At 40.4% G+C, this 18646-nt stretch overlaps 1 long non-coding RNA gene across 1 annotated transcript; it reads left to right on the forward strand.

Moving 5' to 3' along the window:
* Window positions 1-10395: 10395 nt before the first annotated feature.
* LOC310902192 lies at window positions 10396-13862 on the forward strand. The gene is made up of 3 exons (XR_014586548.1): window positions 10396-10479; window positions 11763-11833; window positions 12387-13862. It is a non-coding gene; the product is annotated as an uncharacterized lncRNA (long non-coding RNA).
* The last annotated feature ends 4784 nt before the right edge of the window (window positions 13863-18646 follow it).

Consider the following 18646-nt stretch of genomic DNA (forward strand, 5'->3'; position numbering starts at 1 on the left):
AACACAATGGCATACAAGCCTCTGGAGGTGTCATGCTGTCTTCTTTGATTAAAAGCTTACTCAGAAATATGAGTATTAATTTGGAAAGACTGTTTATACTTCCATCTCTCTAGATTATTATTAATTGAAATATGCAAAATTAGGTCTCCAGAGCTCTTGCAAAATATTGTAAGTAGCAAGCCTTTATGCAGAAGGAAATAGCAAAGATTTCAGAGGTTTTGGGAGATGTAATTAAATTCTATTAGTTCCAAGTGCCTTCTTTTACAGGAAGAGCTTTACCACAGAAGTGGACATAGTTATCTTTGTTTGTTTTCCTTTGACAAATATTTCCTGAGGGAAGAATAGCATGATGCTCCAACTAATCTTAAGGAATAAACCATCTCACTGTTGTTAGCAACATGAAAATCTGTCTTGGATCCTTAAGCGGTATGACTTTAACATCCACAGTGAGATAAGCATATTCTGAGGAGGTGTCACCACATCTGAAGGGAGTGGAAAAAAATTTCATCCACCAAAATTTACATCATTCAGCTGGCTGTAGATGTAAATTATGCTTTTAAACAAATGCAGGTAGGACAGGAACATGCCTCTGACTATCTTTCCTTGAATTATGGCACAGGAATCATGACGTGCTTTATTCTAGTCTAGTTAGCTTTGGTGATATAGGAATGGATATTGAGTTTGAAATTGAGTTTTACATTAATCCCTCCTTTTATGTCTTTAAATCAACATCCACCATTGATTCTCTACCTTCTTAAACTTTAATCCAAAATGATCCTCCATGTATATTTTGATACTTTTAAGTGATACATATCTGGGGTTCAAGGAGAGAAAGACAGAAAGAAAAGTATTACATGGTTTATACCACTAAGCTTACTCTTTATAAAGTCATTTAGCCTGCCCAGGGCATCACAATCTGGCCTGTAAGTTGTTAAAGGAGGAAGAGTAAGAGTCATTAGACAAATTAGTGGAGTTAATAAGTGCATCACCTCTGCCAAACAGCAGGTGAGCACAGTTGGCATCTGTTAGATTTATGACTGCCTAAATTACGCAATTACCCCTTTTTGGCTGCAAAAGTGACAAACCAAGCCCAGGGAAGAGGAAAACAATGAAAGAGGGAACTTCAGAGTTGCAGTTACTAACCCAGTTTTCCTAGAGTTTCCATCTGAGAGAGACTGGCCCCAGGCAGATAAGAATTTCTGCCGATCATGGCAATTTCTTAATTGCCATTAAAATGAGTTTTTGCATAGCAAGACTTGATGAAAAATAAGTATTTTTTTTTCCTTTTTTTTTTTTTTTTGTTGTTTTCCTGCTTATCCTTGGATAAACAACAGTAATATTTTAACACCAACTTTTAAAAGTCTGTTTATTTCTTAAATGAATGGCCTCTCATTTGAACTCACTGAGACAATTGGGTATCATCTTGTAATTATACTTTCAAGAAGAAACTTTTAATCCTTTTTCTCCAGAAGGGAGAAGCTTTCTCTGTACAAGAGATTGTAGGGGTCTCCTTTGACCCTGATGTCTACCATCCATACTGCCAGCAAAGAGAGCAGATGGATGGGCTTCAGTCCTCTCTCCTCCTCCTCCTCCTCCTCCCTAAGCACTACTTCAGGTATTAATAAAAGCTGCAATAACAACCCAAGAATCATGCCACTGAAACTGGGGTGCTTTAAAAAGAAATTGGGGTCAGCTTGTGGTATCTGCACAATTAAATTATGCCTTAATTTTCACAGCAATCTCTTAATAGAGGCTTAAACTGTCGTCTGTCTTTGTCAAGCTCTACAAGTCAATCAGAGTGATGATATTTTCCAATTGTCAGGTACTATTCAGTGTGGATAAGGGTTAAAAGACTTAGACCCTAAATGTGCAGCTGATCCTGAACAGAAAAGCAATAGATGGAAGCATGATGTATGCTCAACTTCTAGCTAAAGTCATTACACTGAAAGTAAAGTAGCTCAGGGAGTGCCCATTGCCCAAATCCAATTTTCATACCAATGTGTTGCTGAGAGTACAAATTACTGAAAATTTGCCAATCCAAAGCTAATATTCAGAAATGCCTTTCCAGTAAAAGTGAAAGCAGCCCTTCAGTTAGCAGCACTGCTCTTCCAATAAAGCATTTGTGAAATAAAACTCACATATTTTCAGTAAATAAAACACAAAGGAAAGATGGTTGTAAGAATACTGGTGAGAGGAATTGTGTTGTAAACCTAGCATACTGAAAGAGACCCTTTTGAGTGCTTACTCCCCAGCTGAGTTAGAGGCAAAATAAATATCCAAGCATAGTCAGGGACTTATGGGTTTCTCAGTGGAAAGAGAGCCAACTGGTTGAGTTTTACCAGGAGCAAAGGGAAGGGTGGCAGTCTCCTGTGTCTTACGCATACCATGTGGAACCATAAACCTTAGCAAAGTCCAAAGTCTGTCTCTTAAGTTTCCTTTATCCCACCTAACAAGTTCACTTCCCAGTGTATATGAGATGTTCACCTGCCCCCTTTACTGCCAGATTCACCTCCATATTTTTTCCCATCTATTTCCATAGGAGATGATTTGACTGCTCAGTCCTCAGGTACCTCGTGCATGATCTGCATGGAAAGGCTGTGCTGCCAATGTGTCTGTAACTTGTCCTGCCCCTCCACGTGGGAGTCTGCCTTGGGGAGCAGTGTGGTGAGCAGACTGGACACACCAGGAGGTGGCTGCTGGGCTGGAAACCTGCCTGGAAATGCTGCTGAAGCTGCAGCACTCAGGCTGACTCTCTTGAATGCTTCTCATCTCTGTGGGCACCAGGAATATTTTAGGGAATGACCCCAAAACTAATCTGGGAATGTCTTTCAGAGATGTTTTCTGTCAATCATGGAAAAGACAAGTGGGGAGAGACAGATTCTGGCTCTTGAGCTAGATTCTGGCAGGAGGAAAGAATTAGCTGAGAGAGGCAAGCTGGAAGTAAATTGCTGTGAATCACCATGTATTGACAGATTCCGTAGTCCCGGTGGCAAGAAAGAATAATAAAACAAATATAATCTGTTTTACGAAGGCAGATGGTTATAAACTCAGAGTAGATAAGCTATCCTCCAAGATCCTTCTAAAGGAGAAAAAAATGAATTAAAGAATCTGGTGGTACCTTGAACAGATGATATTAAGGGCATAAGTGCAAACTATCCCATTGTAGAGGGAAGATAGAAAATAGCAATAAATGGCCAGGTTAGGTGAATAATGAGCTCTTCATTCACTTTTAACATAAGAATGAAGCATAAGGAAGTGGAAGCTACATCATGTTATTAGATACAATTGGTATAGCGTAAGTATGTAAGACAACAATCAGCAAAGTGAGGACATAAGATACAGGATATAAAATGAAAAATGACAATAGAAATATGAAAAAAATAATAATCCGTAAGTACACCACCAATATGAAAGACATCTCCAAAGGGATTTGTCTGAAGCTCCACTGCAAGATGGTATCAATAAATCATGCTGTGAAAATACTGTTTAGTGCCTTTTTGCATTAATCCTCAAAAATGAGGTCAACTGTAATCAAGTGGCTAACACAATTGATTCCAGTAACAAAATGGCAAGATCTCAGAGAATGACAAAGAATAGGTTAGAGGGAGTTTCGGTAAACTACATGTTTTCCAACCATCAGGTCTTATGACTTACTTGTTAGAGACCTTACTTAAAGAACAAACCAAAATTTTCTGAGGGGAAGATTGATGATGTTCTGGGGGTAGATTGGTGAGTGAAGATGTGGGATCTCTCTGGTCAGAGACCTAATTCTTGGGGGGCTGAGAAGGCAAGTATTTTAAAGGCAAAGTCATTAACATTCTGATTAAACCTAGTGGGTGCATATGCAGAAAATTGCTTTGATGTAATTTAAACCTATAAAAGTGAGTGAATGTTTTTGCTTTTGCATATGCCTATCTTTGGCCAATTCAGGTGGGAATTCAGAAAAGAGGAATGGGTTTCACGCAGCTGCTGCAGTATCAATGCAGCTGGGCATTGCACAACATGCCATTTGACTGCATTGTTGCTGTGTATGATACCTGTTCTGAAGGAGAGTTTGTTTGGAAAACTGCATTTGAAAGTCAAGGAGCTAGATGTGAAAGGAGATTTTATTTCTATCAGTACAGATAGATGGCTGGGAATGAATTTGGTGCCTTATGAAGCAGGAAAAATACATTTCTGCCTCAAGAAATCTGCATGCTAAAAAAGTAATACTTTAAAAAGAACTTAAAAATATGTTGTTTTGATTGTGTTAATATTCTGGCTGACACATTTGATCCAAGCAGCTACTTCTGCTTTCTAATTTCTCTTTAGTGTAGTGGCTGATAATCTGACTATTGGTAATTTGCAGCTGATGGAGGAAGACTGAAGCAGATTGTTTTAGGGGAAGATTGATTTAAATCATGATTTAAATGGTACCTAGGGATTTATAATTCCCCAATGGTCTCAGTTTAAATGCTTTTGTTTTCCAAGCAAAGTGTTGTCGAATGTCAAGCCTTGTGTGCTGACACTGGCTTTGGGGTGGGGGGACTGGATGCTTTTCTTCCTGCGTTAGCAGGAAAAATAAAATCTCTGCAGGCCACTACTGTCCTTCTGTGCATATGTGCTGCCACCAGATTTACACAGATGTGATTGTCTGCAATTTGGTAAACATTTCTTTTGATGATGCCCCAGAAAAAGAATCTAGTTCACTCCCTCCAGGCTATGCAGAGCTAACTGGGATGGAAAAGAGTAAGCAAATAAGTGGAAAGCAGTCAGCAGGGGCGAAAGAGCGGACGGCATCCCCAGACCACTGGGAAAGCAAAGCACAAGGCACAGCAAGAAGGTTTTCCTGAAGCTGCCAGAGCAGAGGGCAGCCAGCTGAGCTTGTTAAACACACATTTTCTGATGAATAAATGTTGTGCCTGTTGTTTGCAGAGGTTATTTTTCCAAGGGGATGCTGTCTTCCCCAAACAGCCAGGCAAACAGACACAGAAATACCATTAAAACCCTGCTGCTTGGACAGGACGTACCAGGGATATGTGGCATTTGCTTATGTACCCAAGCTAATGTGAAGGGACGTGATTTCAATGTCTGTAGGACCGTGTATTCCTCTGCAGTGTGCACTCAAGCGTTCAGCCTTTCAGTTACAGTTTGAGTCATTTTATCATACCTCTATTACTGGCAATACCTGAGCAGAGCAAATAGAGCACATCCTTTTAGTGCAATTGTTTTTGCACTTAACCTATTGGTTTATTTATTTGTGCATACCCTGGCTGGAGGAACTTATTAAATAATAATGCTGGGATATGGTCCTGAAACAGCTGGCATAGCGTATTCTTAAAAATCTGACAGCACTGTCACACTGCCATAAATTCAACATTGCAATGGATTTAAAAAACATGTGTGCTTTTATAGGGGTTGTATTCCCACTTTGGTTGGTTTCAGTTTCTTCTTCTCGGTTTTATTTATGGCCTTGTTCAGCACAGTAGACCTGACTCATTTGATAGCTGCTCAAAGAAATTAAAATAACCCTGGATTTCTGTGGCCTCCCTGAGCAGCCAGAGAGCGTGGGAGGGGGGCAAGGCATGGCGGCTGGGTGCCAAGGCTGGTGCTATTTTCTTTCCTGCACATTGGCAGGGGCTGTCCCTTCCCCAGCGGAGGGACTAGGCAGTGTCACACTGCCACAGTGATTTCCAGGGGGTTGGCATTTCCTTGGAAACTCGGCAAGAGGCTGTTCCTTGGAAGAAAAAAAAAAAAAAGATCACCATGTTTAATTTTTTCCAACTATTTCAGCAATTCAGGTGCCCGAAATGAAGTGCCTATGCTGTTGCAATCCTGCTAGGCTGTCTCTGCTGGCCCAGCTGTCCTGCAGGGGGGTTGCAGACCTTACGTGTGCCCCACAGCAAATCCACCAGCCCCAGGGGAGGTCTTTGACACCTGGAGGTGTTAGAATGGCACGTGGTGCCTGTGGCTGAGGTCCTTAAATATTCTCTCACAGCCTCACTTACATGCAAGAATAGTGGGAATTGAGTAAGGGTATAAGCAAGGGAGGCAGGGTATAAACATTGAGACCTTCTTAAGGTATGCAGGAAGTCTGTATATTTCCCCATTCTGGTGTAAGGGCCATTGTGCTGAGACACCTCCTGCAAATAACAGGCTTTTCTCTTTGCTCTGAAGTTCTGGCAGGTTACTGAGGTGAAAGCTGCTCTGCTTTGGGTGGTTTTCATGCTTACAGCTTTTTGTCCAGCTCTGTCTTTGTCTGACAGCTCAGCCCTCAGAGTGCTTCTCCTTAATAATTTTGGTTGTATTAATTTCCCCACCTTAAACAGAGGTAAGGGGCTGGGAGAATCAAGGCAACCTATCTTCAATATTAAATTAATTTCTTCCAGTTGATTGCTGTGTTGCACCTGTACCAAGTCCTCCTGTGCTGGGCAATGACCGCCAGCGCTGGCACAGCAAAAACTCCTCGCTTTCCCACCCAGCTTCTCTAACCCATAGTATTCGATGCCTTTTTCAAGGGCTGGCTTGTAATGCCTGTGCTCAGGTAATGTGCTGTACCTCTCTACGCAGAAGTGGTCTGTCTGCACGAAGGGAGGCAGAGGCATTTTCCTGGCAGCAGAACCCTTCCCTCTATCAGCATCACGGTGCTCCAGCAGCAATGCCTGCAGAGGTCACTCCTGGGGGGTTTCTCAACACACCTGCAGTGGGACCAACCTCCGACTGTAAGCACATTTCAAGTGTAAAAATCTCTCATCACTCTTGTCACTCTCTTTATTTAGGTTGGGAATTTTGCTGGAGCTTAAGAAAACCCAAATCCATTTCAGTGGGATTTGTGTCTGATTCCCTTAGCTCCTCACTGCAGCCAGCTCTCAGCAGCAGTAAGCTTTTCATCTAACTCAGCAGTCGCCTTACTATTAGTGTGATTTCCCAAAAGATCTCATCCTGGATCAAGCTCCTGACAGAAACCAGCATTATAATACTTTATAACATTATATAGACTTTATAATGCTTGCTGCTGAGACAAAATGATTCACCACATCTTTGGACCATCTCGCTCTTCTGTAGCACATATAATGAAGTTATTATGGAAGCCTTTAAAATAGGAGCATGTGTGTTTAAAATGTTTTCAAATAAGAAGAACTTGGGAACAAAATCAGCCTTGTGCAGAAGTTTCTAGCCTGGCAGATTTAAAGCAACACAGCCCTGCCTTGGAGCTGACTCATGTACCAGTCCAAAATCTCTGCTCCTTTTCCTCAGCTTTGCCAGAGCCCTCCCCACAGCAGACCAGCAGATTTAGGGTGTTTTTCCTTAAGGTTTGGGGTTTGGAACCCCAGGGATGGTGCCCAGGGACAACAGGGCTAAGCCCTAGCCGGGGTATTGCTAACGAAGCTCTGTGAACCCACCAGCAGGCTGGTGCATCTAGTGAAACCCAACTATTCCCACACTCATTTTAGCAGAGAATAGCCCCCCTGAAATCACGTAGCAGCCAGAGCAGTTCTCATGGGTTTTGCTGGGTCATTATCTGGGTTTCGAAATCAAACGAGCCAGACATAGCTGGTCGCACTCGCTAAAATCTGTGGCTCAGCACAGATACGAGCAGAACACCCAGGTCTGTTTCTGTGCGTACTCCTGAAGGAGTGAGGACAAGCAGAGGGCTCTGCACACCACCTCTGTGATCTGAGGCCAAAAAGGACTTTTCCATGCCTGTGTGTTCGCATCTGAATGCAGGGCTTGGGTCTCTGTGGCTGGGCTGGAGGCTGGATCTGCCCCGGGGCTTGCCCGTGCAAAACCTTCAAAAATTTTTGGTTAAGAGGTTTTCTATTCTTGCCCTTCTTGCCCCACCAGTGATTAGCACTCCTCCTGCCCAGAGGAGGGTTAACAGCTCCTTAGCACCGGCTGACATTTTCCCATTTCCAGAAGTTGCTCCCCACAGGCAGAATGCCAGCAATAGTTAGATCTCCTCCCTAACCTGACTTGTCACCTGAAGAGCAACTGGGGCAGCAGGCAGTCAAGAGGTTTACTACTTGCGATTACCATGTCTTCCTTCCTATTTCTGTATCAAAACCAGTCTGGATCAATCTAGGTCTCTCAGACTTGCTCCCCAGGTTTCCCATGATAGCCACCACCCTTGCACTGTGTTTTCAGCCACAGGTAGCAACTAATAACCGAACAAAGGGATTCCTACTCAGTACATCATATATTTATATAACATACACATAACGTATTTTTCTTGTGCCAATTGAGCTTAGTTGATGGCACATAACACTTGTTCTTTGCTGCGCTAAACTGTTGCTCTAGCGTATTGTATTATAGCAAAGCATGAAATGCTGATTGCATCGAAGGGTTTTCCTACCACTGTCCCACTTCTTGGAAATACCCTGCAGGTGGTTACAAAGATGCTGACCTCAGAACTGCTTCATACATGTACTTTAAATTTCACCAGAGTTTCTCATGATTTATGTTGCTGCAGCTGGTGTCAAAAAGGGGCTTTTGCTTTTCTGAGTGTTGAAGGAGACTCCTGCAATTTTACCTGGGGGTGTGCCCAGCAAGGAGCCAGCGGGACACCAGGAGGAACCAGCCCAGTGCCTCCATAGAGCAGCAGGTCCAGCTTTTGATATCTTTGCTGTGCTTTCTGTACAACCTAGTCAGCTGAAAATCCCAGCACTTCTCCAGGAGACCAGAGGGAGAACACCATTTTTCCCAGAAGCACTGATTTCTGCAGTTTGGGCCGCCTGGTGCTTATCTTCGGGAGGAACTTGAGGAACACGAGAGGTTCCATGGAAACACCAGGAAGCTGTGTGGTGTGTGGGTGATGAAGCTCTGGCACAGGCTGCCCAGAGAGGCTGTGGAGCCTCCTCCTTGGAGATCTCCCAAACCCACCTGGACGTGGCTCTGGGCACCCTGCTCGGGGTAGCCCTGCTGGGGCAGGGAGGGACCAGAGGGACCCAGAGGTCCCTGCCCACTTCAGCCAATCTGGGATTTCTCTGACCCCCCCCATGGCATCACACAGCTTCAGCTCTGCTTTTCTTGCTGCAGTGACACCCCCCTGAGCCTGTGACTAACCAGGGAAGTCCATGCCCACTGCCTGGGCACATCGCTTGACCTTTTTAGGCAGAGAAATTTTTGAATTCTGCTGAGGTCATTTTCTGAGTCAATTCTGGGCTTACTGGGTGGTACTGCAGTCCTGGAGCCTTTGAGAAGCATCACATTCGTGACTCATTTAATCTACATATTTGTTCTTATAGCACTAGTAGATTGAGTGGACTGTTGTTGTTATTCCAGACATATACTTTCTTACCTTACTTTCATACCTGTCCCCAGTTGCTACATCCCATCTGATGTTACACCATGTTATTTACCATTATAATTTTTCAGCTTTGTATTCCTTAACACATTTTAGGAGACTATAGAAAAAACATAATAATAAAAAATTATATATAAATGTATAGAAGATGAGGCAGGTTTTAAATACAGCTGAGCACAGGAAACTAATCTTTCACAGACTTTTATTCTAGTTTATTTCATAAGCAGGGAATGTAACATTACTTTTGTTTAGTACACAGTGTTGGTGTTGACTGGATTTCTTCATATAGACATTCATTCAGTTCAATTTATCAAATGTGTTAAATGACCTTTTAAAAGTGATCTTTGATGTCATGTGGAATATCAGAAACATTTTAGAACAGCACCAATGCATGTTCTTCTTCTTTGTTATTTTCACTATACGGTAAAAAAAAAAATAATAATAAAAAATTGCATGAATTTTTTATTCTAACAGTCCATCAGATCAGCTACAATAATAGTTTTAAAAGAGCAGATAATAACCTTCAGTCCCTCCAAACAATTTCAAGTATTAGAAGAAATAAGGGCCTGGCTGAGAACTGATCTGTGATTTCATTTATTTGACTAAAAATTTTCGCATACTTAACTGAAATGACCTAGATATTAGTCCTAAATTCTTCTATAATTTGCTTCTGGAGCTGACAAATACCTGGAGAGTGTATACACAACAGCAAACCCTTAGGGTGTTTAAGATGAGTTGCATTAGATGTAAAAGCTTTAACATAATAATCTTTCAGAAGCCTAGATAAGCATAGCAGAGAAGAGATAGATAGGCAAAATAAAGAAAAATAAATAAATGACACCAGGCAGTGCCCCAGGGTGCTGGCTGAGTGTTTTTGCATTCCTTTTGAATTTTTTTCCTTTTTAAGTAAAAGGCTTTTTTTTTTTTTTGGTCCTAAATCCAAACAGAACAGTATTCTTTATAGTAGTTCATTTAAAGGAAAGAGAAAAAGCTGAGAATGGGAAGTCTTCAGTGAGAGAAGCTGAGACAAAACTCCAGGCCAGGACTGTGAAATCCAATCATTCCTGAGAGCCCCACAAAATCAGCTTTGCTTGCAGCTGCTCACGCCACCACTGGTTCTTGCTGTTGCTTTTTCAGCACGTAACAGGGGAACAAGTACACCTAATCTGGGACTCTGCTTCACAGTGAGCTCTGTGGTAAATACAGTATTATGGGGATTTGCTAGTTCTGTGCTACAAGTTGAAAGCTCGAATGTGAATAAGTATGTGTATGGGGATGAGGAATGTGCAAAAGTGCTAGGGGAGATCCAAGCAAGGGAATGACAGAGCAATAAGCAGACTGAGTGTCTCGTGAGGGATGGGGAAAGTGTGGGGCTGGTGTTTGTGTGAATGCAAAGACACCCACCAGGTGCTAGAGAATACTTTGTCCCACATTTGGGATGATCTAAATACTGAGCATCAGGTTTAACCCAGTACCCATCACGGTACAGATTAAGGGCTCAAAGCCTCGAGGGCAGCTGGAGCAGACTCATCATCCTAATAAGATGCTGTACAGTAGTGTGCATCATGCTTTGCAGTAAGTTGAAAGTCTCTTCTTTCTTCCATCCACTACTGTATTGTAGTGAAAAATGCTTGTAATACTTCAGACATGATTGCACATTTCAAGAGATCTTCAGTGTACGTAATAGATTATAATAGTATGTAACGCTATATCCACAGAAGAAGGAAACACAAATATTATTCTTCAATATCTGTAAAAGCGTAGAGCGTTTGAAGCTCATATACGCTTCTGTGCTGATGAATCCTTCAATACAAATTGGTGGGTAACGCTGACAATTAGTTACTTCTACTCCGTTTAATTTCTTTCAATTTAGACAGTTAGGTACAGATACAAAGTTAGATAATTATACTCCAATTGGGAGATGTACTATAAACAAATGAGATACAGTGTCCAAATTGATTAGTAAATCTGCACAAAGCTTTCTTAAATGCAAGATATTTTTTTTCATTACTGTGTAATTATTCATTGAAAGCCATCTGTTAAAAGTCAAGTGAATAAAATGTGAAAAAGTGTAGGATAACAACAGAAGTCAACTCGTTTCAAAATAATTTTCTTGAAAGTGTTCTCTGGAAATCGATATATTTTATTAGAACGAGTGAAAGTTGTCACACAAAACTGAGGGGGAGAGAAGATTATGTTTGCAGAGGGTTTGGTTGTGAAAACAAACACATCTCCATTTCCAAATACCATTTTCATGTTGGTTTTTGAGAATCAAATAGAACATTTTAGCCAAACTCCCCCAGAGCACTGTGATATTTAAGCTCTTAGCAAGCTTTTAGCAAGTTTATGGAAAAACAAAAGTCACCACTTCTTTTCCACATGAAAAATTCCCCAGACTTTCAATGTTAATTATTTCTCACTGTAATTTTAAAAGCCAACTTAATTGCTTTCAATATGTTTGATTGCTTTTTCCTTACAGAATAGGATCACAGAGAGGCTCGACGGACCATAGAGATGCTCTCATTAGAAATCCTCTCATTAACCAAAGAGGTAGGAAAATGCAATAGGGAGATGCTCATAGATAAATTAATATCTGTAGATTTAAATGCACTTTAAATAGCAGAAGACTCCCAGCTCCTTCTCAAGGTGCTGCAGTCACCTCCCTGCTGCTGCCCTGGCATCTGTGCCAGCTGGTGCCACTTCTGTCAGCAAAGCCAGGACATGTTTAATCCAGCCACATTTTTTAACCTGCCTGTCAGCTAAGCAGCAAGGGTTGCCACACATAAACATTTTTTCAGAAATCTGATATTGTTCCCTAGTGCCAATTAGGTTTAGCATAAGCATTTTTTTCCCAGCTCTTTTTCCACTCTGTGGAAAAGCCTGATGTTTTTCTTCCTAAGCTGGGCTGAAAAGTCAGTGAGCTGAGTGATGTGCAGAATGGAAAGTTTAAAAAAACATGGATATGGCAAAATATTTGGTTTTGACTTTTCAAATAGAAGGAAAAGTTTTGGACATGTCCAAGTCAAAGTGTCTGACTGCTACTCCCCTGGACTCGTGATAATTCAGACACCAAGCTGATTTCACTGTGGTTTCTCCTCTTCAGTTCCAGGAAATAAATCAAATTAAAACTCAGAGCAAGTTTTGTTTGCACCTTCCATGCAAGTTATGGTGGCCACGTGGAAAGAATGAACTCATGGGAAAGAGATGAGTTGCTCTGCGCTGTGGATGAAACTACTGGATTTTAAACCAGTTTGTCTGCAAAGCCCGTATTATACTGAAGATGACATTGAGGACTTCCAACCCATTTTGAACCATTTGCCATGTCTTTCTATTCTACTTTATTCTACAGAACTGGAAAACTTTCCTTGCACAACCATATTGCACAAACCACTTTGGTGCGTATCAGCCCTTATCCAAATTCTCTTTGAAATACCATTTTTATTGAATTCTAATGGCAGTCTATGCCTACACACTTTAAATGTTGCATGATTACTTTGCTACGGAGTATATTGAGGCTGACAAATTTCAGATAAGGAGCTGAAAACAATACATATTTATAATTAAACTAACTAATAAACTGTAAAGCTTGTAACATATCTTAGCTAGTACAGTCTTTGTATTGCACTTAAAATCATGACTAGAACAAGAAGGGCCACACAAATATACGGCTCTTCCTGTTAAAGGAATAACTGCATTTTAGGAAGATCAGTGATCGTGCTTATCACACAGATCATATGCCATATACTGTCAGTGCATTAAAGAGAGCATCACGCAGAGAAATAAATCTGAAATATAAGGATCTCTTTTGTTGTCAGCATCAATCATGTCTTTTCAGCCTTTCTTTCAGGAATGGTTCGAATGGCTGGGAACTTACTGTTGGGTTTATTATTTCACTTTAATTTACTTCACTATAAATATACCTCATGGTCATGCATATGTGTTTCATGATTTGATACGTGCTCTCCCAGTCATAGAAGTACTCACAAGTAGTCTTTCCCAACTAATAGAGGTAAGCAACTGAACCCATTCATTTTTCCCTGTTTGGGAAGATTTTCCTATTTGGTGAAAAGCTTAGGAGTTAATTAAAACCCCTCAGATTCTTTCCACTAGTCTTTCCATAAGTCTTTCTGCTAACTTCAGCTACCTTAAGATCAGGCCTTAAATACTGTATGCCATAGGGATTGAAGTCTAAAACAAATAAAGAAAAGAGGATAGAAGTTACATGAATGAGAAATAATACTGATTGCTAAAGAAAGAACTATCTAAAATATTGAAACCCTGGTAGACGTCAGTCTCAAAACCTTATGCCTGTGCTGCAAATAACAGCAAGGCACATAAGTATTAGTCTTTCCTATCTAATTCCTATCTAATCTAGCTTGAATTGCTCAAGAAATATCTTTTTTTTTCTTTTTTTTTCTTTTTTTTTTTTTTTTTTGTAGGATTAACTGTTCCTGAATGTTTTCTTTAGTGTATTTGTCAGGAAGGCCTTTTTTCTTGTCATGTTTTTCTCACCTATGAGATTTTTCTGTGAAAAAAAAGAAAACCCTAACCCAGAAACTGCAGTTTTTCAGATCCTGTTGGAAAACAACATACTCTGTTTGTCCCTTTTATCTTGCTATGTTGAAGAAACAAATAATTCACAGGTCTAACGGCCTCAACAAACTAGCTCTGAGGAAACAATATAGATATGGTTCTTGTTAAAAAAATAAAAATAAAAATCTGCCCAAACACTTCCAACCTAAGTTCAGTAAATCACTGAAGGGGAACTTAATAATGAGGGCTATATTTTAAAACATCTTCCTCTGGCAGAGCTAGCAGCAAATAAATAGGGTGATTTCTAAAGCTACAGAGCCTGGTTGCAGTCAGGGTGGATCCCAAGTGATTCAGACATGTAGCTAGAACATATTTTTTAGTCTGAACAGACTTGTTTCTGTAAGGTATGCCACAGTTCTCAGTTCATGCTTTTTCAAAGCCCATACCCCTCTATTTCTACATGTGCTCACATAAACAGTCTTTCTCAAAATTCGTGCTCCTTCAATACACATACAGTCAAAATGCTTTTCTACATTTGTCTTGGGGATAAAGCGATAGGAGGTATTGAAAATTTACATTCTGTGCTATTCTGAAAATCGCATTATCAGATAATGCATACTTGGCTTTCCACATGCAAAGTATAACACCTTGCGATGGGCAATAAAGAAATTGAGGAAATATGACACACCCTTTGTTACCAAAATCTCTTAGAGCATTTAAAGTTCAGTTTGGATAATGCATTACCTCTTCAATTTTTTATTGTAGGCCCTGTGTTTTTTTCATCCACAGTATAATACAATTTCCCATGGTGAAAGTTACCTAACAACATGTTTAATTAAAGTCTCACAGCAAGCAATCCTATCCATTACTGCATAAAAGTAACATCCTGGAATATTCCTGGCTATTATCTCTATCTGTGTCTGTGATGACCTATCTATCTGTCTGTCTTCCTATCTGCGTATCTATCTAGAGTAATTTACCAAGAAAGACCCAAGAAGCAAGCATTATCATCATGCTTAGCAAAGAGATAGAAATATTTCTATCAGGAAATAAAGGTATTTAGGAAGAACGATCAAGAATACAAATTTCTAGATCTGCAAATCCAGATCAGCAGGGGTGGGGAGAGGCTATTTTTCTGCCTTCCCCATTACTGGATCTCTGTGGAGAACTTGGAACAAAGAGAGGCTTTCGTGAGTCTCCAGTTCTTTCTGGTGGGGCAGCAGGAAAGGGCAGCACACACCACTGCCTCTACACCTGTGATCTCTGACTGAGGAAAATGTAGTAAATGTTTGCTGCTATAGCCAGGGACACCATCCACACCACAGCATCTTCAGGGGGAAGGTTTACTCACTGCTACATCCCCTTCGCCACCACAGATTTAGACCATTTTATCTAATGCCTGAAAAGCATACAACCCCATTGCTCAAATCTGTTATGGGTTAGCTCTCATGGGATCTCACTAAGGCAAAACAACTTTTGAAGTACATGCATGTAAAGATCAGAGCATTACTCTGAGTTACTGTCATTGCAGTTTTGTGTTTGCGGTGCTGTAAAGTTGTGCCATCACTTTCATTACAGACCCATATTTTCAGTGATGCATGTTGTGTCAGGAAAAATTATTTTAAAGCTGAGATTTAGCAGTGCAGTCCTCAGCCTGTGAGCCTTATAAAGAAAAAATCCCAAACCATACTTCAAATAAAAATATTGATTTTAACTGATTCATGACTCAGTGGATAAATATGAGCTTTTATCCTGCTTTGGGAACCCTGAGAACACATGGCTTGGATGTCCCTGCCTGTCCCTGTCCCTGCCTGTCCCTGTCCCTGAATTACACTTCCAGTTTATTAGACCAAGCAAGCTGTTTGTTGCTAACACACCTGAGTTTGGTTTGACAGTGCTTTATCATCTCCTCTTGAAAAGCCCATTAAGTCTTAGGGCAGTTTTTTCTTGCTCCTAAAATGGGCAAATTCTTACAAGTTTTCCTCCTGGAAATCAACCAGGGACCACACAGAATTCATAAGCAGAAATTTTCTGTCCTTTGGGAATATAAGAGCTAGATTTCCCATCATTTCAATCCCCTTGCTATCTTTGAGTAATGTATAGGGAAATAATTCGTGCAGATGGGAATAGAGATTGGTACCAGACTCTCCATCTGAAATACATTCGATGCAATGGAGGAGGCAGGCTGAGTGCCTGTAATATGGCAGCAGCCAGTCAGCTGTAACATTTAGGATGGCTTCAGACAGCTCTAGGTTATGAGAGGGTTATGACCAGAAGAAGAGGGCATGGCTACGATACTAATATTTCAGGAATTTTTGAGTGTTATAATGGTGTCCTTGAAACCATAAATAAGGCCTTCAGTTTGTCTTGATAGTAGGCCCTCCAGTAGCAGAAGCCAGAGGACAGAATTACTCATACATCATAAAGCACACATTCCTCTTTTACCTCAGATGTTCCCCTTAACATCACTTCTGGGCCAAGGTACCTTGAAATCCAGAGAGCATGCATCCACGTGCCACTTTTATGGAGCACTTGAGGTCTCTTGGTTGACTCCACCTGAGGTGCTTCCAAATATCAGCATGCATTGACCACCTCTGCCAAGTCCCTCCAGAGCAAAAGCACAGCCGGCAAGATAGCTCTTATTCCAGACCTTTCAAACAAATACCTTGCTGTGAAAGTGCAGGCGAAACTGAGAGCAGACATCCTCTGGTCTAAGAGGCTTAGCATGCAATTCAGTAGCTAGATCTGAAATGCCATATTGAAAGGTCATTTATCTGAGAGGAGTCACTGACACTTGAATCTCTGCCCTGCCAATGTATGTTAGAGGTTTTCTTGAGGAGCAGACATGTAGTTTATACTAATTGGGTTGAATTTCTTATTCTCTGCATGTGCTGTCCAGTGTAACTCATTGTAATGCTTTTTCCTTCCCTTGAGATAACACTGAAGAATAGACAGATTGTCAGATGCTGAAAAGGTCTATTGAGAATAAAAAAAATAAGAATAATAACAAGGAAAGTATCAGACTTTTGAGTTTTATTTGTTTCTCTTCACTAATTTGCAAGAAAGGTTAGAGTAAACAAATTCAAAATCCACTGTGACCTTAAACGGCTGGTATCAAAAGAGGGAGAAAGCTATGTACAGAGAGGAGAATTTATGATAGCTGGAAATCCAAAACAACAACACTGCTTGCAGGTGAGGAAACATTGCAGAGGATAAGTTTTAAGACAATTTCTCTGCATTTAAAGCATTTTTATGAACATTGTTTCAGTTTAAAGAAAATGTATGTAGAAGAAACCAAAGGTCACTTCAGCATCCTCTGGCCATAGGACTCCAGGGTCTCTGCCTGTGTCTCCAGGCATGGAGATACTCCTCTTCACTGCAGCTCCTCACCTCTCGGGCCCAGAGATAGAGGACAAAAAAAGTCCTCGAAGCTAATGGAATTATACTAATTTAAAATGAAAAGAGTATGAATCTTTTGTTAGCAATAATTAGTTTTTTGTTTCTTTTACACGAGGGAAAACATCACCATTTTGTCAGGAAAGTGCAAACATATTTGGAGTTTTCTGTTCAAATCCTTAGAGATGTTCAGCTCTCCAACAAAAAAAGTGGACATTTTCTGTGAGAATATAATTTGTCTAAAAGTGGTGACAACGAGTGGAAGATCCTCAGCAGTGCAAAAAGAAATCAGTCAGCAACTCCTTTAATTTTTCTTCCTTTATAGTTACCAGATCAATGAGATACTCATGAATGCAGAGGAAATTCTTACATGAATACTGCTAAAGCATTATCATTTCCAGAGCTTGCCAAGAAAACGCAGGTGTTCCTTGAGCCCCGAGTAATAACAGCTCAGGGCTCCTGGGTCTGCATGACAGGTATTCATGACAAAAGGAAATAATCTTTCTGCGTGGGAGATAATTGCAGGCAATGTTTATTATGCCTGGAGTTGATAAAAATCAAATAGTGATTAAGGACACAGACGAAACTTCATCGTTTTCTTCTTTTCTGCCATATAATTAGGTTTTGTAGCTAGACTCTCAACTATCAGGTGAAATTTAATATAAGAAAAGTCAAAGGTGTTCTAGAATATTATGATATAAAGGGTATAACTGATCACTTCAGGGTCTCTGTCCTCACTTTCTCCTTCCACAAACCTTGAATTTTCCGGAGCGGATGGGTTTTTTCTTCTCCCATGGCTCCTCTGAATCTTTATCAGAAGAGTATATTAAAAGGACAAATGTATTAACTAGTAGACATGGAAATAACCTATATGAATGTGGATTAAATTCACCTTTGCTATTGTAGGAAGGAACTCCCTTGAGACTGGTTAAGAAAAGTACTTGGTAAAAATAAACAGAATCTGTCCTTGTTTGTTTACAGCTGATAATTTCACAGTACTCCAGTGAACCTTTTCCAAATGTTCCGTCAGTGACTCGCTGAGTTTGGATGCCAGTTTCGCTTTGTCTCTCTGCATGATTTTTAAATAAGTTTTCTTTCACTATCAGTAACCAAGATGGTATATGCTGACAGACATGAACACAGAAGGAAGTACGCAATACTTGTTATTTCATTGTTTGGGTTTATTTTAAATATTCATTGCATTAAAAAAATAAATAAATATAGGAGATGACAAAGCAGAGTAGTGGTCGACTGAAATGTTATGACTTCTTAGAGGAGTTTTACTTACACATTTTACACTAGTGGAGACTTGAGGGACACTGGCAATCTACTGAACACAGGCTGCAATGGCAGTTAAGTGTCTTGGAAAAATATGAAGCTCAGCAACAAAAATAGACCTCAATACTCTTCTTAACAAAAGGAAAACTGATCTTG

Source organism: Anser anser (genome assembly GCF_964211835.1).
Source record: "Anser anser genome assembly, chromosome: 7".
Lineage (NCBI taxonomy): Eukaryota > Metazoa > Chordata > Aves > Anseriformes > Anatidae > Anser > Anser anser.